This window comes from Triplophysa rosa, linkage group LG15 (genome assembly GCF_024868665.1).
Source record: "Triplophysa rosa linkage group LG15, Trosa_1v2, whole genome shotgun sequence".
NCBI lineage: Eukaryota > Metazoa > Chordata > Actinopteri > Cypriniformes > Nemacheilidae > Triplophysa > Triplophysa rosa.
In genome coordinates this window covers 17,135,733-17,159,557 of record NC_079904.1, presented here as the reverse complement: position 1 = coordinate 17,159,557, position 23,825 = coordinate 17,135,733, and the positions used below count along the sequence as shown (strand labels likewise).

At 43.4% G+C, this 23,825-nt stretch overlaps 1 protein-coding gene across 4 annotated transcripts in view; it reads left to right on the top strand.

Annotated features, from left to right (window-relative positions):
• Positions 1–446: 446 nt before the first annotated feature.
• dab1a (DAB adaptor protein 1a) overlaps positions 447–23,825 on the top strand; it is a 177,877-nt gene continuing 154,498 nt past the window's right edge. For all 4 annotated transcript variants that reach the window (XM_057352395.1, XM_057352394.1, XM_057352391.1 and 1 more), the window contains exon 1: positions 447–715. The gene's annotated coding sequence lies outside the window, so the exon portion shown is untranslated. The remainder of the gene's footprint in view (positions 716–23,825) is intronic.

The following is a 23,825-nucleotide window of genomic DNA, read 5'->3' as shown; positions in this document are numbered from 1 at the left end:
TACTCTGCATGATGAGGTGACTCAGAAGGTTAAAACAAAACTCCCAACTCTCCATCGGCTACTGGGTAGCTGGTTTAAGATTATTAGTTGCCAAAACCAAAAATCTAGTTGAATTTGAGTTTTGGTTATGGTTGCATGTGGTGTCCCCGTGCACCTGTTCTTCATGGCACACTTTTACTCTGTTGGTGATGTGCAAAGTAACTTTGTGCTGGAAGGAGCATCGTCAGTCTCGGTCAGCACATAAAATGATTTCCATGTCTCCCTCTCTCACACGCATCCACTTATTCTCGCCCTGTCTTTATATTTTTTTTGCGCATCTTAGCTTCTTGGCGTTGAAAGTCTCACTCACCCCTCCCACTCTTTGCGTTTCCCCTGAAACCAAGAAACCAGGACAGCTCGGCGCGCCACGGGTTAACGCGCACTCGCGCTCGTGATTGGCTGCGGGAGCGGCGCTTTTAGAGAGAGGTAACCAGGCAACTTCAGCTGGAACAGCGGAGAGAAAGAACAGGGTAAAGGGTAAAAGAAGCGCAAAAATCCCATCAGTTTTGGTGTGCGATAGAAAGGATGTAGTCCAGGTTTGTGGCTATCTGTTCCCGGCATGGGAAAGTGGATTACTGCTCTTCTACAGACGTGAGGACCGCGGTGGAGACTGGATACAGATTGCGCGTGGATTTTTATAATGAGAAATATGGGATCTGAACGCACCGGTTTAAAGGTAAGATTAAAAATCAGGTGCATTCGTATCTGCATTGTCCTATAGATGCGTTTACGATAACGTGTGGAAAGAGAAAACTGAGCTGATGGCATTGCAAGGAAACTTATCCATGTGGAACATGGGAACGTCTTTCAGCGCTTTGGTGATGGAGTTGTGTCGGTTCATTGGTTCCACGTATCTCGTAAAGCTATTAGATCTATTATTAAACAGTTATTCCGGTTTTGATTTGCGGGTGAAATGAGCCCAACCAACGCTGCCACCAGTTGACGGTGTTTGCGGGTCGAAGCGCATTTGGAGTGATCGGAGAGGAGCGGCGTTTGCTGCATTGACATTCGTGTTCTGTCCTGCGTGGACAGCGAGAGGGCTATTGATCAACTGAGATTTACTACAACACTTCATATTTAACACTATCAATTCACTGCTGACCTGAGGTCTCATATACAGTGGCTTGGTTTAGGCTATATGTGTATACATGAACACACACTCGTATAAAGATTTGTTGCACTGACCGAGCGCTATCGGTGCTCGGGTACGAGTACGAGTTCAAGACACGCTTGCGCAAGGTTTCCCCACATTGTGTATTACGAGCAGGCGGCTGTCGTGAAATTATAGACGTGTAGATGTTGTTTGTGTGGGTTTGAGTTTGGCAAAAGGACTTGTGATCCGTCCGCAGGGGCTCCGCGGCAGCGGAAGCCCGCATCGCGTCGCCCGTATGTGTGTGTGCGCTCGTGTGTCACAGGGAACCACCGGGCGGCAAGAATTCCGTTACTCGCACTCCAACAATCAACTGACTCAGCTCACCGGCGACCGCGTAAAGCGTCTCTGTTTAGCGTTTCTTGTGGACCGTTGAGCAGGAGGAGTAGCCTATATGTTCCCACGATGTTTGAGGCTGTATGAACGAGTGCGCGTGAGGATGATGTGGTTTGACAGGGAGCATCATTTTCTGACTGCCTGTGGACCGACGGTTGGGCTTGCTCGGAGAGCGGGGGCAGTTTGAAAATGAGAGGAAAAAAACGTTTAGCCAGTAGAAAAATGGCTTGGAAAGTAACGAATCTCGGATCCCGTGCGTCTCCACTTCGAGCGTGGACTCTTTTGATGAAGGGCACACGCGTAAATTATAATTTCCATTGATCGTGCCTCGGTATAGTATTTTTTCCCTGTGTGTTTAGTCATTTGTCAATGAGTCATAATCATGTCTGGAAATACTGGACACGTTGCGCAAAGCAGTCCCTGTAGGCTATGCCAGTTCCTATTTAACCGATTTAAAGCAACGCTCTTCACGGTGTTATTCTGACCCTTACGCTCCCACACGTAAGTATGTCGTGGGTGAGAAAGATTAGCGTCACAGTTTTTTATTTATCCGATCCAGATGTCAGGTACGTGTTCATTGACAGCCCCTCATTTGTAGGTCAGTGCAAATGTCTTATATGTCACGCATCAGTTTGCGTGGTTAAGATGTCATTTTCATTTATTTTTAGTTGAATGCTTTTTAAGACCATTCTTTTTAAAGGGTAACTAGTCTTGCTAGCCTACACGTTACTCAATGAAATCGTCTTAGTTAACCCAAAACTATTCACATAATCACAGACCATCATGTTAATACCCGATATTACCTTTTTCTAAACATAATATGACAGATGATTTCAGAAATACCTGATAGGGTAGAGTCCATACAATGGATCGACTTTATGACCCACCTAAACATTTAATAAAGAACTAAAGTGTCTGCAAAAAGTATGTGTCGATTGCTGATCATTTCCATGTCTCATATTTCATAAATGTTATATTGCAAAGTAAAACTCTGCCACCTGCCATGACACGTCATGATATCATTTGTATTTTTTACGCCACATCTGGAGGCGCAGAACGATTTTCAACAGAGAACTTTTATGCTGTTAATGTCGTTATGTGACAAGGTGTCAACTCAACATGACTTAAGCTGTTATGGCAGCTGGCACAATTCAATGAGTCTTAGTGTGCTTTCATTGTATTGAGGCCACCAAAGCAGTTCTTTGTTCAATTATCTCCCTTCCGAGGAAGAAAGTTCTAGTTTGGAACAACATACATGTGAGGGAAATCAAAACTTTTACTAAATATACAGTATATATAAAACTTTCCTAATGCCTTTAGCTTTTTTTGACACAACAGCTAAATAGATTTGTGCAATATACAATAAATTCACAACATTGTTGTTTAAAAATATGCTGTTGTAGTAGCCTCACCTTCACGACATCACATATCATGCTTATTCTATAAGTTTCCTGTACTGTGTTTGGGTGGTGTTCCGGACTTTTCTATGTGTATCGAAGGTTTTTCCTTTCTGCCTGAATGGGCCCAGCAGGCAACAGTACATCTCCATGGAGACTGAACACAGAGTGTGGGAACCCTCAAAGCCAACATTGTTTCGCTCTCTACACTGTGTTCATTTATTCATTCTACAAGCTGGATTTTGTTTTGCGGGAATGTAAAACTGAGAGATCGGGCACGTATCAAGACATGTCTCCTGGGAAGCAGTATGTATAAGCAAAATTAGGACTAATCCATTTGAGCTTGACTTGCATAGTTCAAAGGCAACCCATTCCAGATTGCTGTTTCACTATATGTAGTGTTAAAACTAATTATTGGATTCGTTTGGTGCTTTTAAAGACTGACCGCAGAAAATATGGCCAGAACCTTGAGAGACTTTCCTAAAAGGAGTGCCACTACATTTTTGAACTGCCACCAACAGATGCACAGTGTATTTTAAAGCAATAAGCGTGCCACAACGCCCGTAGCTGTTATAAAATGCACTGTAACCCACTGCTTCGTGGGGCTTATTGCTTTTATAAAACGGTTATTCCATATGCTTAGCAAGGTTTCATAAAATAAAGTAAATAAAATGATATTTAGGCTATGTGGTGCGGTCAGCCGTTATATATTGGGGTATTTTATAACGGCTTAGAACTCCGCTCAGCCAATCAGAATCAAGGACCAGAACTGACCGTTTTATATTATGCATATTAAGCACATGTTTTTCAACAGCAGACTTTCTTTAGACGATATGAATTACTCCTAAACTGCAGTGTTGGTAAGAACTACAGTACTACAGTAAAAAAAATAGACTGGTGCAAAAGTATCCAAATGAGGAAAATGCACAAATACACCTTGTGATTTGCTTCCACTGCACATAGAGATAAGAGACAAACATCACTGATGTGTTTTAAATAGCCTACATCATTATCAGCTAGTTTTCAGGTGAGGTCTGTACATGCAACGCAGATTTAATAACAAATTTAGTTGTCACTACCAATTTTTCTGGAGTGAATTCGGTTGTCACTCCTGTAATCAGTGAAGTCTGTGTGAACAGATTAAGCACAGAAGTGAATTAACAACTGTGTATTATGGCCAATGAGTGAGAGCACTGTCAAGGTTGTTTATATATTAATGGACAAAATGGAGAACTTTGGTCATCAGAGAAGTGTGTGTTACCTGTGGTGTTTTCATCAGAGCATGAGGTGCTGGGGATTCCTGAAGTAGAGCTGTTAAGTGGGGGATGTCCCTTCTCGGAAATCTGGCCAGCATGGAGAGGCATTGACTGCTGTTCCTCGTCCTCCGTATTGATCCGTCTGTTATGTGTGACATTATCTGCTCCCACTAATTAGAGCTCAGGAACGGCCTCACCCACAGGATGGCATCGGACTATAGACATGGTGAGCCTGAGGGCAGAGCCGCTGTAATTATGGGTCACAACTTTTCCATCATGAGATTTGTTGTGTGTATTGTGCTTTGATGTTAAGCATTAGGCCCCTTACTTACTTGTCTATGTATGTACAATGTCTGTGACACTATAGCTTTGACTCAAATAATAGAGAACTACCTTGCTGTCTAAGTAGGCTGGTCATAGAGCCTAATGAGTGACCATTCTGAAATGCCCTATATAGGAAGCAATTCTACACGCCACACAAACAGTGCTGTTGACACATACACTCACACATAATTTCAATAGCATTTTACATTAGCAACATGCTAATCTAATAACAATGCTCTTATAAGCATAAGACTCAGTTAATTTAGTTTACAGTATGTTTATAATCAAAATTTCACATACCCACATTGGATTTAATGAGCTGGTCGCTATGTGTTCTGGGATTGGCATCTGTGCAAAAGATGCATGGCATGCTCTAATTGGCCAATCTTAGCACAATTAAGTTGGCATTAGAAACTGCCCCTGTGTCGTAAGCATACTCATGATGCGTTTAAAATGTTGCCATAGCCAGATCACTAGGTTTTGATACAGAGCAGATGTACTGTACACAGGTTATACATTGACACCTGCTAAACTGCCCAGTAATCTTCTTGAAATGGCAAATATCTGTTTGTACAGCTCTATGGATCCAAATGGACACAGAAACATCAATCAACACTTAAGCAGACAAACAAGTTAGCATCCCCTTTGAAAATCTCATAGGTTATGTTGTGGTTTGGGTGGTGGTACACCTACCAGGCTTTTTAAGCAACCTAAACAACAAGATTTGGGACGTATTTTGATATCGAGATGATGGTCGTGTCCAAATTGAACTGAAATCACCCAATTTTCAACCTAGCCAACCAACATGGTTTTTATAGTAGACCAACACAACGTCTCATATTGTTCATTTTGCTTCCTCCCCCCACTACCACACTTTAAGCAGGTCCCCTCCGGCCTTCTGTTCCTCTGTTCTTGCCTATTGAATTTGCCTTCGAGTACATAACTAACAATTTGCATAACAGTTGCACACTGACTGCAGAGGGCTGCGGTTTCAGTAGAACTCATGACCGTGAATTTCTCCATACAGGACCAGTTCTCCTCCTCTGACATTCATTTACCACAAAACCAGTCACCGGTTCCCCGTCTGACTATTTAAATCCTATTCCATGAACAATAAACAAAGAAGCAGGCTTATGTTTTCTGTCTGAATCAGACAAATTAACTCGCCCTCAACGGGCGCTGCGGTCCCATCTCTCACTGCAGTATAGAGGAACGCAACGCTCTGCTGACTTCAGCTCACCCTTAGAAACAAAAGGGAGGAAAAAGTCAGACAAAAAGTCAATGGTTGATAATTTAGTCCTGGGAGAGACCCGCTCCTCAGCGGGTTTGATGTGCTGCATTGCAAACAGAGATTGTGGGAGAAACTCAAAATGCGGCACGTGCAACAGTCTAAGTACATTAACACTTCAATTAAATCAGTTTTTTTCTAGTCTAATTTACCCCCATACACACTTGAACTCGCACTTCAATTACTCTCCTGGGTCTGAATCTTTTTTGAGACTATTTGATGCCCACTTACCATGTTTTATGCTTTGCATCACCAGATCCCAGTTGTGTTCCAGCTTACCTCTGACGTTTATAGACAGCGATGGGAAAGAAGCAGAGATTAGAAAAGAGCTGAAATGGAAAAGGAATAATAAATGCCATTTTTTAGGCCTGTATTTTACATCTCTGCCTTTTGTGCATTTATGCTTTAAAACATTCTTCTTCAATTCTTCTTTTGTAACAATTTGTAAATAGTTGATGTCCACATAGCATCAAAAAACATGATTGTAACCTAGTCTAGTGTCACTTCTGCTTCCATATGAAAGAAAACCTTTTGTCTTTGTTGCTTGAGAATTAGCAGGAAATTCAGAAGGTACAAAATGGTCTCTTGACCTGAGGCCTGAATTGCTTTTTTTCGAACAACAAAATGTATTTGATTAATTCAGCTCTTACAGTTTTTTTTTTTCTCGACTGGTTTTAATCTGTTTTCTTTCATCCACTCGAGAGAGGGAAAGAAAGATTCAGCGTGACCTGCTCAGTGGGGCCCCGGTGTGCTTGTATATCAGAGTGGGCTTCATCTCTTTAGTATGCGCGGCCCTCTCTGAGCACCATTATCCAGCTGAAATGAAACGCCCGTATTTCTTCGCAGCGGCCGTGAGAGGGGGAGGAACCACAGTCTGTGTGAGCTGTTACCGTTTGTTATATGTAAGGACAGGAATGGCAAAGCTTTACACAATTACACATAGAGATATACCCACACACAATCAAAGATTTGAGGTTTGCTCCGCTAATGTCAGTGTAGATTTGTCAGGGATATGGCGGTGTGCATATGCTGCCAGTTGGTGGTTCTCTCTGTCAGATATTAGCCTAAGGGCAAGACACGACACGGCTGTAGTCAGTATAACGCCGCTTCTGCTGTTTATTGAGACGCTCAAAATGGTTAACGTGGTTTTGTCTGAATTAACTAAATGAGTTGCTGAAGTCTTTCATTTATGGTTATCTACATTGTTCCAGAGATGTCCAAAAGGTCTGTAGGGTGTCAGTTTTTGGTCTGTACAGAATCTGTGCTAACCAAGTTCTTTGCATTGGCTGTCCCTTGTGCGCTTGTGTATTAAAGACATCATGAAATGGTTCGACGAATGCATTTTTTGTTCCTGTGCCAGCATTTTTCTATTGAAACAAAGTTGGAGAAGGACAGATGGGACTCACAATGGCGTATTACACTGAAGTGCCGTGAGAACAACATAACAGTACTGCTTTCGAATCGCTTTTGTGAAACTTTGATGTCATACAACTGCAGAATTTTTACGGCAGTAAAAGTGGAAACGTGGACATGACACTATCGACAGACACAATGAGGATGTAAAATGGTTAAAATAGCGAATTTCTCTGTATTGAAACATTGAAATTATTTGTGATAATTTAAGTACACAAAAGAACCAAATACTTAACACTGTACTAGTTGTTTTTGTGAATTTTATCGCACAAATCTTACATATTGTGATAGTTCACAAAAATCTGCCATCATTTACTCACCTATTACTCACTGTTTGAATTTCCCCCCAGAACACCAAAGACAATATTTGAAGGAATGTTGTTAACTGGCACCAATTCACTTGCATTGAATTGTGTCCATACAATAGAAGTGAATGGGTGCCGGCGCTGTTCAGTTACCAACTTTCTTCAAAATATCTTATTTTGTGTTCTGCGGAAGAACGAATGCCATACAGGTTTGGAATGACATGAGTGAGTAAATGTTGTCAGAATTTTCTTTTTTGGGTAAACTATCTCTTTAAAGCACGTGGTTTCATGGGGTCTTTAAATAATTTGGTTAATCAAGCAATGTTTTCAGTTACCAATAATAGTGTGTAGTGCTCTCAGCAACATTTAACCCAAGTTAAAATTAATTTCACCGATTTTTCCACACAATCAGATCTTACATCTCACTTGTCGTCATCACTGTTACTACGATTACTTAAAATGTGTTTTGGTGAGAGGGAGAATGAACATACAAGATTATCATTTCCTATAGTTTTGCAGTTATGGCTGCATGTTATGGTGTTCTTCTGTTTGAATGACACATCTGTGGTGTGATGGTTTGTCCAAAGTGTGTCAGCTGGCTCGCAGCTCGTTTGAATCAGGGAAATCAAGCCGGTGCCAGATCCAGATGTGCCGACACCTGCATCCAACACCTAAACCTTACAATTCCAACCTGTCAACCCTTCCTCCACACCCTCTCTATACCACTCACTCTGTCCTTCAGCCAGGAACTCTATAGCCTATATATGTTTATGTGTTTATTCATGAAAGTCAACAGTGGTAAATGCATCTCGGAGAGCCTGGACAGATAGGAGATCAGCCTTGAGCTCGGGAGCCTGGGTGTCTTTCCATACTGATTACATGCCAGGGAGCTACAGCGAAATGTCACAGGCGATCTCTCAGTGTTATTGCCCTGGCTGGGAGAGATTTCTCCTGTAAGTTGCCAGCGCTGCGCTCTCCGCCTGCAAAGCCTTTTGCCCTTGTACTGTAGGAAACTGATTCTGTTTTTTGAATAGTTGCCTGGGAAATCCACTCTGCGGCTTTGCTCAGAATGACTTTCAGCAGCTTGCTCTCTCTCCCTCTGTCTTGCTTGTATGGGGAATTCCATCTACGAATCTATTTTTTCATTCTTATCTCTGTGCGCAGGGATGGATTCAGAGTTGTGTGTACGTATCTGTGCTGAAAAAGAGATGAACATTTTTCTCTCGTTTTTTGTATGTAATGTAAATAGCAAGACAAGGAAACACTCGGCCTTTCCGTCCCTGGTGCACAGTCAGGGTCTAATGCCCAGACACTTCATTGTACCCGTGCATTCCATCATAGGAACACTGTGTGTGTATGCGTGAGTTTGAGCAGGGCCCTTTTAAACCGCCACACTGACCACCACAGGATAAATGACCAAGTCTCAGCATGCATGAGAGAAAGATGGAGATGTGGATACTATAGAGAAAGTGCCAAAGATGGATGGAGAGATCACTGAATGACAGAATACGGTAAATAGTCTTAGTAAGGCATCATACTGTAAACCCTACAGAAAAAAATAATCCAAGCATGCATGTACAAATATTTACCTCACATATTGTATAACACAACTGGTACCCTTCGGTTGTCTGCAATTGAAATTGTTACTGTAATCCCCCCAAATTATTTTTTTTTAAGTTTTCTTTTACTTAAAATTACTCAAAATTCGGTTCTCATTTACATTTTAGATTTACATTTAATCATTTAGCAGACACATTTTTCTTGTCAAACAAAAATAAATGGATTATTCATGCCTTTGCTATGCAGTTAGTTGGAGACTGGAGCTTCTGAAGCCATCTGAGAGTGTTGTATAAGAAATACACTTAAAAAAACAAACAAACAAAAGACAGTGATGTGCGAGTAAATGATGGCAGAATGTTATTTTTCAGCGAACTATTATTAAAACAAACAATTTGCATTAACCACATATTAAATGTAGTAAATATTGAGTTTTTATTTCATTTTAGATTTGAGTTTGAGTTTTTAGTCCTGTTTCCTTCAGATTTCTCCAACACTTATTTCCTTTAAAACTTTTAGATAATTTGTTCCATTGCAGAGTTTCACACTTCACTGAGTTCTCTCTTGCGCTGTATTTGAGTTCTTTGAGCTCAGGTAGCATTTCCTGCAGATCTCTCTCTCTCTCTGCCTATGTGTATGGTATAATTTATAACATGAATATGGCGTTAGAAATTGGACAAAACTATGTGAGCGTGTAAACACAGCTCGCAAGCAGATTACAGCTGCGTGAGCACACTGAAAACGCTCACGCGTAAAATGTAAACGTAGTGATCGCAAATCTCTAACTTGAACACAAAACGTCTTGGTTACGGATGTAACCTCAGTTCCCTGATGGAGGGAACGAGACGTTGTGTCGAGCCGACAGATGGGGTTCGTCCTTGAGAACCTATCGCTTCCGACTTCTTTAGAAAAGGCCAATGAAATTGGCGAATTAAATTTCCGGACTCTTCCCCCGGATATCTGGGTATAAAAGGGAGACGGCGTGCTGCATTCATTCACCTTTGTTCTGAGGAGCCTGAGAACCTCTCACGACTGCTGCAGCGGGCAGCACGTGTTGTGGCATAAAGGACACAACGTCTCGTTCCCTCCATCAGGGAACTGAGGTTACATCCGTAACCAAGACGTTCCCTTTCTGTCGGTCTCTCGACGTTGTGTCGAGCCGACAGATGGGGTTCCTATGGAAAATGCCACAACGCTGTGCCCTGTCACAATCTCTAGCGAAGCGTCGGTGACTGGCCTGGGCGTGTCAGCCGTAAGCGCTACTGCGAAATTGTAACCTACCAGTGGGTAGGTAGGGGGTCCTACCTCACAGGCGGTGGCCTTGTTTTCTTCTGGTACCGTAAGGCCACTGGGTAAGCGCTACTTCCTCAAGTGGGGGAAGCGCTACAGAGACCACTTCCTACCGTAGGGAGGAGTTTAGTGGAGATACCAACATGGTCTCGCCGTTAGGGGAGAAGTCATGAGAGAAATGTGCGGACTGAAGGAGTTAACCGCAAGGTGGAGGTCCACCTAGGGAAGGTCATGGGTTACCAAGGTGGGAACCAATCATGAGGATACATCAGACGGAACCTCCCTGCTGGGGGGTTACAACGTCCGGTAGCACTAGGTCCGGTTAGAGCTATGTTGTGGATAACTCAGTTGGTACCCGGCCTAAGGGGCAGGGCTGCTCTGCCCAGGCTGCCTGCAGGAGGTGCTTGCTTAGCCTGTTCTTCACCCAGTGGGGAAAGAAGGGAGGCTAAATTATTACTCTGACCCACCTAGAAGAAAGGGGGGAAGGTACTGTCATAGGCGTACACCCTACCGGCCGCCAGTCTTACCTGATGCCCTGCAAGACTCGAGCTGATACCGGTTTTACGCGGAGGCTGTAGGACCTCGCGAAGGTGTTGGGTGTAGCCCAACCCGCAGCTCTGCAGATGTCTACCAGAGAGGCACCTCGAGCCAGTGCCCACGAGGAGGCTATACTCCGCGTGGAGTGAGCTCTCACTGCCAGTGGGCACGGGCGATCTTAGGACAGGTACGCGGTAGTGACGGCGTCCATGATCCAGTGTGCCAATCTCTGTTTGAGACAGCCCTCCCCTTCTGTTGATCTCCAAAACAGACAAAGAGCTGCTCAGAGCTCCTGCGGCTCAGAGCTCCTGGGGTTGGGTCTTCCTCCCCGGTGGGGAGCGCCTGTAAGTTCACCACCTGGTGTCTAGGGGGAGTGGTGGGAACTTTGGGCACGTAGCCGGGCCGGGATCTCAGGATAGCGTGAGAATCACCGGGCCCGAGTTCTAGGCAATCTGTGGACACGGAGAATGCTTGTAGGTCCGCTACCCTCTTGAGCGCCATCCAGAGAGCCGTCTTCATCGTGAGGTGAGAAAGAGCAGTATCTCCGAGGGGATCCAGGACCGCATCAAGGTCTCAAGAGGGTACAAAGCCTTCCCGCGCCCCTTAGGAACCAAATGATCAGGTTGTGCTGTCCTAGAGACTTACCAGCAACTGGGTCGTGATGAGCGGTAATGGCGGCTACATACACGTTCAGTGTGGAAGGGGAGAGATTACTCTCGAGTCTCTGGAAGGAAAGCACGTTCCCGATCGAGCAACTCCGAGAGCACCAGGATGAGAAGAGGCACCACGTATCGGTGTATAGTCGCCTAGTGGCCAGGGCCCTAGCCTGAGGGGGTAGGCCACTCAGGATCTCCTTGTCCCATCCAGGGGCCAGACATGGAGGTTCCAGAGGTCTGGCCTGCCATAACGTGCCCTTCCCCTGGGAAAGCAGGTCCTTCGTCAGGGGAATCGGCCAGGGGGGAGCTGTCATCAAGAACATTAGCTCCGAGAACCAAGTCTGGTTGGGCCAGTATGGCACAACTAGTGCATTTGATGCTCCTCTTCCCTGACCTTGCACAGGGTCTCAGGCTCACTGGGGGGAAGGCATACTTCCGCTTGTCCCACGGCCAGCTGTGCGCTAGAGCATCCGTGCCGAGACTGTAGCCAGTGTTGGAGTGGTCTCATGTGCATCAACCCGAGGAGGATGCCGTCCCAGGAGCCTCTGAAATTGTTTCAGGGGGACCGCTGACTGCTTGAAATGTTCCAGGCAGTTCAACACTGACTGAGCACGCTGTGTAGTCAGTTGCGCTGTAATGGAGACAGAGTTGAGTTCCATACCAAGAAAGAGGATGCTCTGCACAGGGGAGAGCTTGCTCTTTTCTCAGTTTACCTGTAGTCCCAATCGATCTAGGTGCCGAAGCACTAGGTCCCTGTGTGTACATAACAGATCTCGCGAGTGTATCAAGATGAGCCAGTCATCGAGATAGTTTAGTACCCGCACACTCCCTGAGGGGAGTGAGGGTGGCTTCCACGATCTTCGTGAAGACTCGTGGGGACAGGGACAGACCGAAAGGGAGGACTCTGTACTGATATGACCGACCCTCGAAAGCAAACCGTAGGAACGGGCGATGACAAGGGAGAATCGAGACACGAAAGTAAGCGTCCTTCAGGTCGATTTCTATGAAGCACAGGAGCATCCTTGCCTCTGACTGAGGTTTGAGAGGATGCCCCGAAACTTGGGCGGGCATCTGGGGAGTTGGATCACGTAGCCAAGATGGATCGTATCCCGTAGTCACCCTGATGGTTTGGGAAGCTCTTGTCAGGCTCCCAGGGACCGAGACAGGGAGGCTAGGGGTACATTCTGCTTCATCGACCTCCCAGGGGGTGGTTCGATGGCTGGCAGTGCGGATCCCTCGCCATGGGGGGACCCTCGGAGAGGAGATCGGCTCTGCTCTTTTTCCTGCCTGGTGGTGATGTAGCACAACGCACCATCAATTGAGAGTGCTTAGGCTGATGATTATCCTCGACATTGGGTCTCGCCGCAACATTGAGTTGCCGAACACCATCGTGTAGAGGGTGAGAGCGGCTGTGATAATACCCAGACGATGATGTAGCACAACGCACCGTCGATTGAGAGTGCTTAGGCTGCTGATTAACCTCAACATTGGGTCTCGCCGTGATGCAACGTCAAGTTGCCGAACACCGTCGTGTAGAGGGTGAGAGCGGCTGTGATAAACACCCAGAGAGAGAGATAACTCTTAGAAGTGGGCTGTTGGGACGGGGCAGGAACCATCCCGGATCGACCAACCACCGATGGAATGGCTGGGGTCGGGCCTGTATTCTCGATCTCCCTGGGGTCTTCCCATGAGGGCCGCTTCGGCTTCCGCCGCGGCTGCTGACGAGGTGGTGGTCTCCTCTTCGATGTCTTCTTCCTCCGAGGGGACGCCTGAGTGGGGGGCGCCGGAGCCGGAGGGTGTCAAAGAGGACCAGGGCTGCTGGGAAGCAGACGGTGCACGGGATCTTGACGGCCAGAGGGCGGCCGAGTCGCGGCGGGGGAGGATATGCTTGATATCCTTTGTCTGCTCCTTTACTGTCGAGAACTGCGGCTCGACAGTATCACCAAACAGCCCCCCCTTGCGAGATGGGTGCGTCGAGAAAGCTGACTTTCTGGGCATTACTCATCTGTGCAAGGTTCAGCCAGAGGTGTCTCTCCTGGACCACAAGTGTGGACATCGCCTGACCCAGGGCCCGCGCGGTCACCTTGGTCGCCCGTAGAGCGAGGTCGGTGAGGGCGCGGAGTTCCTGCATAAGCGCTGGGTCGGTCTTACCCTCGTGGAGCTCTCTCAACGCCTTGGCCTGATGGACCTGCAGGATGGCCATAGCGTGGAGAGAGGGGACAGATTGGCCCGCAGCACAGTAAGCTCTCGACACCTAAGATGCCGAAAAAACCTACATGCTTTGGACGGGAGTCTTGGTCGAGCCCCTGGGGGACATCGACGTATCCTCTAGCTGTACTAAGTTCCTCATGAACTTCCAGGAAAACACGGCACTGGGGGCGTGGTACCATGGTACCCGAGGTACCATGTATCCAGCTGCGGGCGTTGGGAGAGGCAGTGCGGTGCACTGCAACCCAATGCCGGCGGCCTGGGAAAGCATGGCTGACATTTCGACGTCCGCTTCTTCCTGGGCTCGACCCCCCGAGGGAGGGAGCTCCGAGCAATCGTCGGAGTCAGATGCCAGTAAGTCACCCTCCGATGCTGCAACGGACATCTCATCATCACGCACCATTTCCGAATACGTGGTTGAGGAACAAGATGGTGGGACCATCTCATGGGGAATGGTCAGACGAGCGAGACGAGGTGCAAACGGATTAGCGCTCACAGTAATCCTCAAATCACCCTCGCTGCTCACCGTAGCGGACGGCAGGGCTGTAGCCACTGTTGTCATGGAACGGGAAGTGTGGGAACACAGCCACCCGTGACGCAATGTCTGAATCGTCAACCGCCCGCAGTGCGGGCAGGACATATCCACAAGGGCTGCCCCAGCATTCTGGAAGCAGACCTCGTGTCCGTCCCCCTCCTCGATGCGTGTATTGCACCCAGGAGAACAGCGGGACATGCCACGCTGTAGAAATTTGCTCTTTTAGAGAAAAAAACTCAAACACTTCTGGAACTGCTGAGATGCCCAGGGGAAGTCGCTGCAGGAAGGGACAGTCCGCTGCACCACATCATAAGTTTCCAGCAGTAATTCGGTGTAGAGTTTGAAGTCTCGAAGTCGATCAGTGTGAAGGCTCCGAAGAACAAAAGGTGAATGAATGCAGCACGCCGTCTCCATTTTATACCCGGATATCCGGGGGCGGAGTCCGTCGTGCAAATTTCATTCGCCAATTTCATTGGCCTTTTCTAAAGAAGCACACATTAATTTTCCTGCATTTGGGCCAACATATAAAATATTACTTAATGTGAATTCCTCAGATCCTATTTTTCCCAATTTCCTGCCATCTCTCCTGTTCTGTCATGGACTTGAGGGCGGCAGCAACAGCCAATCACAACAGGAGTTCCAGAAAGGAGTAGGGCCAATGGCATTTGTTGTCACAAAATCACAGTGTCCCGCCCCCTTAGTGCAAAAAGTAAAAATGACTCCGAATGCTACTATACGCGCGCGCGTATAGTAGCATTTGCAGTCAATACTGTGTGCGCGAGCAATCTGCTTTGACTCAGGGGTTTGTTATTTCCCCTCGCAAGTCTTGATTTACATGCACAATCTTGATTTTTGTGTTCAAATTAGAGATTTGCGATCTCTACAGGTTTACATTTTACGTGCGAGCGTTTTCAGTGTGCTCGCGCAGCTGTAATCTGCTTGCGCACTGTGTTTACACGCTCACATAGTTTTGTCCAATTTCTAATGCCATACAATCAGTCAGATGAAACGACACTTTTAACAAAAACAAATTTTCCACATGTGCATTGCTCTTTGTAGTTCTGAGGAAAAGGCCTGTTTTTTTGCAATAAAAATGATTATAAGATAGATAAGTCCCAACATTTATTTGCAGGGTAAAAATAGCATTTTTTACATTACATATAATGTTTTGTTTGCTAATAAACTGGTCAACTGGTTTAATTTACTCAATGATATTCGGTTACTCATTGATATTTTCGACAATGTGCTTGTGTGTGTGTGTTGGCTTAGTAGCACTTCCACAATCTTTTTCCCCTCAGACCTCCCATGATTGAAAAACAAAGACACTCCCTATCCACCACATGTGTGTGTATTAATGTTACGATAGGAAATCTTCAATTAGCTCAATGCCTTAATGACATTAGCCTCTGGCAGATAAGAGATGGGCCTCTCTGTGTGTTGATAGGGCGGGGGTTTAATAACCCTGTGTCTTTAAATGAGATGCCCTCACACGAAGTCTGCACACACACTAACACACTGCCACTTGACACCAGGAGACTTGGGTGAGCCCCGGCAGATTTAGCTAAGCCCCTCCCAAGTTTAATGACAGTCGCAATCGCACACACTGCTGATAGCAAAGTGGCACAAAGTGGGTTTAATGGAACAGGGCAATTCCAAAGACCATCAGGATTAAATTGGAGTGAAATGATTTGGGGGAATAGAGTCAGAGAGAGACAGAGAAAATTCCCTCGCTTTATTGCATGATGAACAGAAACGGCAGCCTACAGAGGTAGTGATCAGTTTTCGAGACTGTGTGTGTGTGTTTAGATGAGAAATGGAGTAAAACGGCTAGTGGGGGAGGTTAGATGTGGAATCATGTTAGCATGGTGAACCGTAGAGATAACCCACATTCCGATATGTCTGTCAGCTGCAATATATTTCTCTGGAAAAGCATTAGAATGCAGCTGTAATTATTGTGCGGGCAGAGTGATTTTCCCTGGCACGGATTCCCGGTGTGGGCAGGGGTGGGTAATTTGGCGGACAGATGTACCCTTCGCAAGGCGAACGTACAGCGGGGGTCTTTACCCTTCACATAGACTCTGCCCTTCCTGTCTTTTTTTTCAGCCTGTTTCGACACCTCAGCAAACCATCGCAGCTTGTAGGAATATTCATGTGCTCTGCTACTGCATTATTTAAAAACGGTCTCGCCTCAAGGCCCAAAGATTTCTTTATTCATCACTATAGTTAACCCTGTTGTGAAAGACCTTATAATATACGAAAACAATGAAAACAGACAGCATTGAGGGGTTAGTTGGTCTGTTTGACCCCGGGGGTCATACGGGCCCTTGTGGTCACTTTGTGTTAAATGCACTGGGGTCAACTTGTGCTGTGTACCCTAAGGGCTATTTTTCCTTTAAGATGTCTGTATGTTAATAACCTCACAATGTTATTTTTCAGCGTGGATCAAGTTGCTGAATACATCAGTGGTATAGTATATTTCAAAATATCATGTTTTCTATTTAAGGGATAGTTCACCCAAAAATACAAATTCTGTCATTATTTACTACCCTCGAGTTGTTCCACATCTGTATAAATGTCTTTGTTCTGATGAACACAGAAAAGATATTTGGAAGAATACTTATAACCAAACAGTTCTTTGACCCCATTGACTACCATGGTAGGAAACATTTCTTTATATTTTTGTTCTGTTGAACACAAAAGAAGATATTTAAGAATGTAGGACAGCAAACAGTTCTGGGGCACTTTTGACCACCATTGCAATTTTTCCTACTATGGTAGTGAATGGAGTCCAAGAACTGTATGGTTGCAAGCATTCGTCCAAACATCTTTCTCTGTGTTCAACCAAACAAAGAAAATTATACAGGTTTGGAACAACTAGAGAGTGAGTAATTCATGACAGAATTTTCATTTTTGGGTGAACTATCCCTTTAAACATGTGTTCATTGTATCCGACCATACATTCTTAAGGCCCAATCACAGCACAGGTTTCACAGTGTCAATCTGTAAACTACTGAGACAATGAAGGGAGACAGGCAGAGAGGGAGAGAGAGAGAAATTAAGTGAAAAATGCATCAACTGCCACATTAGATTCAGCTGAATTACTAGTCAAGCCCACCACGAATGAGGCATTGAATTATTTGACCCAATTGCCCCAGATCCTCATATAGGCTTTATAATTCGCCCGTGATGGAAACAGTTCAGTGTCCATTGCTTCAATATGGTTGAGAGTTTAAGTTCTTATTGGTTAAGTCAATGCGCGGCTGTTGACCCACGGCTGGTTTCACTCTGCAGCTGTTTTTTTTTTGTGTTTTTTCTCATTTGTTAAAATCTGAATTTGCTCTCAAATGGTCATTGGTTTCATTTCATCAAATGTGCATCTACCAAATGCATTAATGTATTGTAAAAAACTATGCAGTATATTTGCATGTCCCATCACATCTTAGTCAATTGAATAATAGATTAGACAATGTTACATGATGGAGATCATTTTAGTCTTGTGTGAATTTTACTGTAAATAATTTCAGTGGTTAAACTGGATCCCAGACTAAACAAATATTGACAAATATTTATTTTTCATAGTAGACTGCTTGAAGAGCTCATTTATGTTTATTCAATGCTGGCTAAGATTCAATTATAATCTTAGAATAACATAGAAGAATTCTAATCATTTAAACTGCATAAAATTGTTTCCTAATATTGAAAGACGTTGTGATGTCACAACAAAGCCACCAGGACACAGTTAGTCATTTCCGTTGCATTAGTGAAAATTCCCCCGTTCCATCAGAATACTGATGCAGTGCACAAAGAGCAGTACCGCTGGCATGCACCGTAGGCCACTAGGAGCAATAATAGAAGCCACAAAGTGATTTGAGCCTGAAGCAGGTGGCTGGTCTGGGGGTCGCCGCTAAGTTTAAAAAAAATCAATAGACTCTCCAGGCGAAGTGCGGAGGAGAGGGAGGGGGAGGAGGTGATTGTATGTGATCAGTTTGTGGCCTGCAGGTAGGAATGCTCTTTAAGTGAATCTGATTTTCCTGACATTATGGAGATGTTGATGTATGCCACACTTGTGCAAGAAAGACGTCTGCTCTGCCATTATACAACCTCCATCTCTCACTCTCTCTCTCTCTCTCTCTCTCTCTTTCTCTCTGGCACTTAGGGAAATTTAATTTAATGCGGTGATATATTAAAATAATGACGTGTGGAATACTAATAGTGTTGTAGCCGCAGGAAGCTGCCATTGGAGGTATACCACGACTGCATATGTGTGTGTGCGTGCGTGCTTGCGTGTGTGTTAAAATGCTGCTGATACCTGTAACATAAGATGCTTCAGTATGTGTTTATCTTTCAGCCGGAGAATGTTATTTCTGCATTTCTACACCTGCATTTCTGCTTGGGTTGTTTAGTTAGATTGAACTCTCAGCGTTAATGAAGGACAAACCATGTTAAAGGCGCAGTTCTTGAAAATCAGCGGCCACTAGCGTTGTATTATAGTTTTGCAACGAATCTCTGAGTCATTTGCCCACCCCTCCCTTTCGAATTACGACGGTGGCCGCAACAGTAAGAAAAGATGTCGTCTACTGAGACAGCGGATAGCAGTGATACAAGCAGGTAAGGCAATATACGTTTGTCTCCCCCTTTGTAAAGTCAGGAACAACCGGAGTACGTACCGCAGGGACGGAAAAACATTATTATTCGGAGGTTATATGGCCATTTGTATAAAATGCTAACGTTACCCTTTCAACAAAACAGTTGTTTGGTAAACATTGAAAAAGTGGAAACATTGAAAATGTTGAATTATCTTACCAGTCTATCAGAAAACAGGCAACTTCGGCGTCGCCTTGAAAACATTTGTCTTTCAACAGTGCCTTCCATCTGGTAATAGATACACCGATGTTTATCCTGGATTTCTGCCGCCGTTTGTCTCTAATTCGTCTGGCAGCATCACGTTTGCGCTTCTTTGACGACGGAGATTCACGCTCTGTCGGCTCTTGTGCACAATACGTATGGTCCTCCATTTTATCAAAACTTCTAAGACAGAACAATCAATTGCTTCAGCTAGACGACGACTACTCCTCCTTCTCTCCGTACTACGACTTACTACTTTGTGCGTCTTCAACTCAGTGATGACGCAAGCTGCGTCTAAAAACACACACGAAGACCAACATATAGGAAATGCGCTCTGTAGAGCTGTTTGTCCGTTAGAGCTTACTGTACAAAACATGGCTGCTCAACATAACAAATTCCATGTAGATAGGCCCGCTCCCTATGTAGATACAACTGGTTTATTCTAAGGTAATAAAAACATAACTTTTCATTACGTAAGGTTTTTATACACATCTAAAGACACAGTTTTGTATGTTATATTGCATTTCTGTTAATAGATCATACTAAACATCCCGCACTGTACCTTTAAGTCATCATTTTACATCATTTGTATTTACTTTTTTGATGTTTTCATTTGTAGAAATTGAAAAGAACGGATGAACAGGACTTACCCAAACAAGCACTGCTGCTAATCCATGGCTTCAAAAAACTGCTTTCTTTTAAATGTTTAAATGTCCAATATGTCATTTTTTTGGAGGATCTATTGACAGAAATGCAATAACTATGTCTTCTAATGTGTAAAAAGACATTACATAATGAAGCGTTATTTTTTTATTACCTTAGAATGAGCTTTCTATATACATACACCGCGGGTCCCCTTGCATGGAATTCACAGTAGCCCTAAACAGATAAACTTCGAGTGCCTTTTGTAAATACGATATCTCCTTCGGCAAAGAAAACCTGACGACATCTTAATTCTTTGTGACTGTCGTAGTGCTTTGAAAGGGAGGGGTGGAGGGAGCCGTTGGTTGCAATTCGCAACCTCACCACTAGATCCTGTTAAATTTCATTCACTGGACATTTAACATTTTATATACCTTTTTTCAATTTTCAGTCACAGCTCCACCTAACTTGTTTGTGTGGGTTTTTATTGAACCATCTAATTGAGATTTCAAATTGAAATGTGCGGTAATGTAGAAATAGCAATATTTAAAACAACACGATTTCTGTTTAAGGTAAAGTGTGAAATTATTGTTAACTTGTATGTTTAAGTGCTTTTTCGTGTTATTGTAATTTCTCCTGTTCAGGCCTCTCGTGCTGCTGTGGTTCATTTTGACTTCAATTTTTAGACTTTTAACACAGTTTCCTCAACTTAATGTCAAACTTTTTTATTCTGAAACATCATGACATCCTCCGTAGGTGCACTTTAAAATGCTTTCCCTGTCACTCACACACACACGATGTCAAATGGTCAGAGTAACAGTTATGCTGGATTTTGCAGTGGAGAAAGCAAAGAAGGGTTGACATCTGTAAATAAGATATTTAGTGGTTGTTTTCTAACCTGCCGGACACAGCAACTATGACTCAAACAATGTTAGTTTGGGAGGACTTTTTGTTTAACCAACCAAAAGAAGTGTTCTAAAAAAAAAGTTTAAAAGCAGCTGTTTTTTTCATTATATTTGATGAGTGAAATGTCACATTTTGGTTTAATATACTTATAAAATTGCTGATGTTTTGTGATGTACAGTATATAGGATCTATTCAGCATTTCACAATATTTACTGGGCTTTTCTTTTAAACAATTTTTCCCCTTTGGGCAGTTTAATTTGGTTTCTTTGTGAGTATCTATAGACTTTTGCTCTGGAACGCCGCCAATTCTCATCCAGTAAATTACAGTCACTGTAAGAGAATGCAGTAGCAAAGTTAGGCAGCACAAACGCATTCACTTTTTGTCCCATATGAGGGTGTTTTTTTCCAGAGGTGTTTTGAAAGCAGCTGTTCGGGATGAGAAGAGACCCAGGAGTTTGTGCTTTACATTGCCTTAAGCTTCCTGGCGCGGCTTTGCTAAACTGGCTTGAATAACCGTAGTCAAAGCTTTTAAAATGAATGAGGATTAATGACTCACAGCACTGACTGAATCCCGATTCAGATGTTTCTCAGGCTAACTGAAATTAAGCTACAACCCCTGTCGACACAGCTTAAAATGGCATTAAGCAACGTAACAAATTGATTATTACAAAATAATTTCATTCGCTTTTTCCTTCCTAAGTATTTAAAGCTGCTAAGTTTTCATACACAATGCAAAATATATAAGATTTTGCATTGTTTATAATAAAAGAGAGATCAAACTGATTTTTTGATACCTTGAAGAAGCAGCATATTTAAGTATGTTGCACAGAACAGATATTTACATCTATACCACCAGAAATAATAATAAGTTAATGAGTTTTAAATAATAATAACAACAATAATAATTATAATAAATACTTATTTATAAATATTATATACAATAGAAGTATAATATATTTATAAATATTAAAAATAAATAACTACATAAATACATATAAATTAATAATAATTATTATAATAAATACAAAATATACCTACTTATTTATACATGTTATATATAACATAAAAATAATAAATGTATAAATATTAATAATAAATAATAACTAAAGAAACAAACAAATATAAATGTATTACTACTAGTACTATTACTACTACTACTACTACTAATAATAATATGAATTATTATTATTATTTATTACTATTTGAACAGTCTATTATGTCATAGAGCTGAAGGACTAAAACTTTCGTTAAATGATAATAAAAAAACTAAATGCAATCCCTCTTTATAAAAAATAGCATCTTGTCAATTTAATTAAATGGAGAGTTCTTTGTCGCAGATGTCACCTGGAAGTAAATACAAACAAGACGACTGTTGCCATATAGCAAGACCATAATGTAAATAACATCAAATCAGATGTGTTGACTCATACAGCGATGCTGTATCGTCCCAGTATCCAGGTATTGCTAAAATAACCCAACAACGAGTACAAATACATGGCACTATTCATTCATTCATTGTGAATAACCTGTGCACTGTCTACACTGAGCGAACGTGAGGGTGAGTGCGCTATCAAGAGAGAACAGCAGGCTGAGAGAATAAAGCAATGCATAGAAAATAGAGAAGAAATGATGGAGAAACCGCGAAGCTCCTGCAGAGAGAGATGAAAGAAGAGCAGGGCTTTCCAATTTCATATGGAGGTACAGCTGAAGCGATAGAGAGATTTAATTCGTTCGGACTAGTAAATGAGCTATCGAATAGCTGGAGTGACAGGAAACATCCTCAGAGAATCAGACAGAGGGGCTCATCATCACATTTCTCTCTCCATTAGCATGATAAATGCAGGGATTAGAGGTTACCATGTCTGTGTCTTGCCCTTGCAGGGGTCTGGCCTGTGTGTCTGGCCTTTCGATTATCCAATAAAGACAATATCCTCCATGATAATCTAGGGCTTTGACAAAACAGGAAAAGGTGTGGTCCACGGTGCACCTGATTCGGGCCAAGAAATGTTTTATGGTTGTGAATACCTTTGATTGTTGCCATTTCGCACTTTCAGTTTCGGGTCAAATCGAATTTCTTCGTTGCTGTTTGTTGCTAGGCATTGCTATTGACTGGTGTATCCAAATGCGTCAGGTGCTGGATATGCACTTCCATGGGTGGTCGCCATATTGCATCACTTTTCATTTGCATAAATTGAACTCTGTTTTATCGTTAATGGTTGCTGTTTCTAAAATCGTCAAAAATAAATGACTGTCGCATTGTCAAGGTAAACACCCTTTCAGATACGTACACACGCACATTTTGCAGACAGTAGTGTTTTACGACATTCTGCATTATCCTCTGCAGTAGGTACACATAAAGACAGCTACACGCACACAGTCATGAACTCAACGTTGGGCATATGGGCTGTTATAGGCAATGCAGAGATACAGAGATGCCATATTAGCGTGTGTGTGGTTTATTGTATGTGTGAGTGGGAATAGAGATGACAGTACGGACGATTGGAGGTTTATTCGCCTGCTCCAGGTGTTACTGTGCATTTAATTACTCTCATGACAGATTCACGAGATAAACCGATTCGCACACACAAACACACTCATACGGGACTAATTACCTTTCAGCACCAAGAATCTACTGCAAAGCTGGCGTAACACGCACACACACACACACACACACACACGCACGCACACACACACACACACACACACACAGAGTAAGTGACGCATTGCCAGCACTTGCGATTTATCTCTGTATGGATTCTACTGCATCACATCAAACCAACACCCTTTTCTCATTGCTTGATGAGGACAGAGAGGCAGTTATCATTAATAAACAGAAAAGAACATTATATTAACCAGCTTCAACACTCACACATACATCAACATAACAGAACAACTTCTTTAGTGACTAAAGCAGAACATGCAGTCTTTGCTTTCATGCAGCCAAGCCTCATCTTTGTTTCTGCCTTTTTCCAAACGTGGGTACACACACACTTAAGCCGATAGAAATAGAGATTTAATCCTCCCCTAAGAACATCTGGCTGTGGGCACTGCTGCAGGTAACAGTGGCAACAACAGCAGCTTAACTTCAAAACACAAGTGATTTCATCCATATGGCAGAGCAGGGGTTTGGGGAATGAGGCA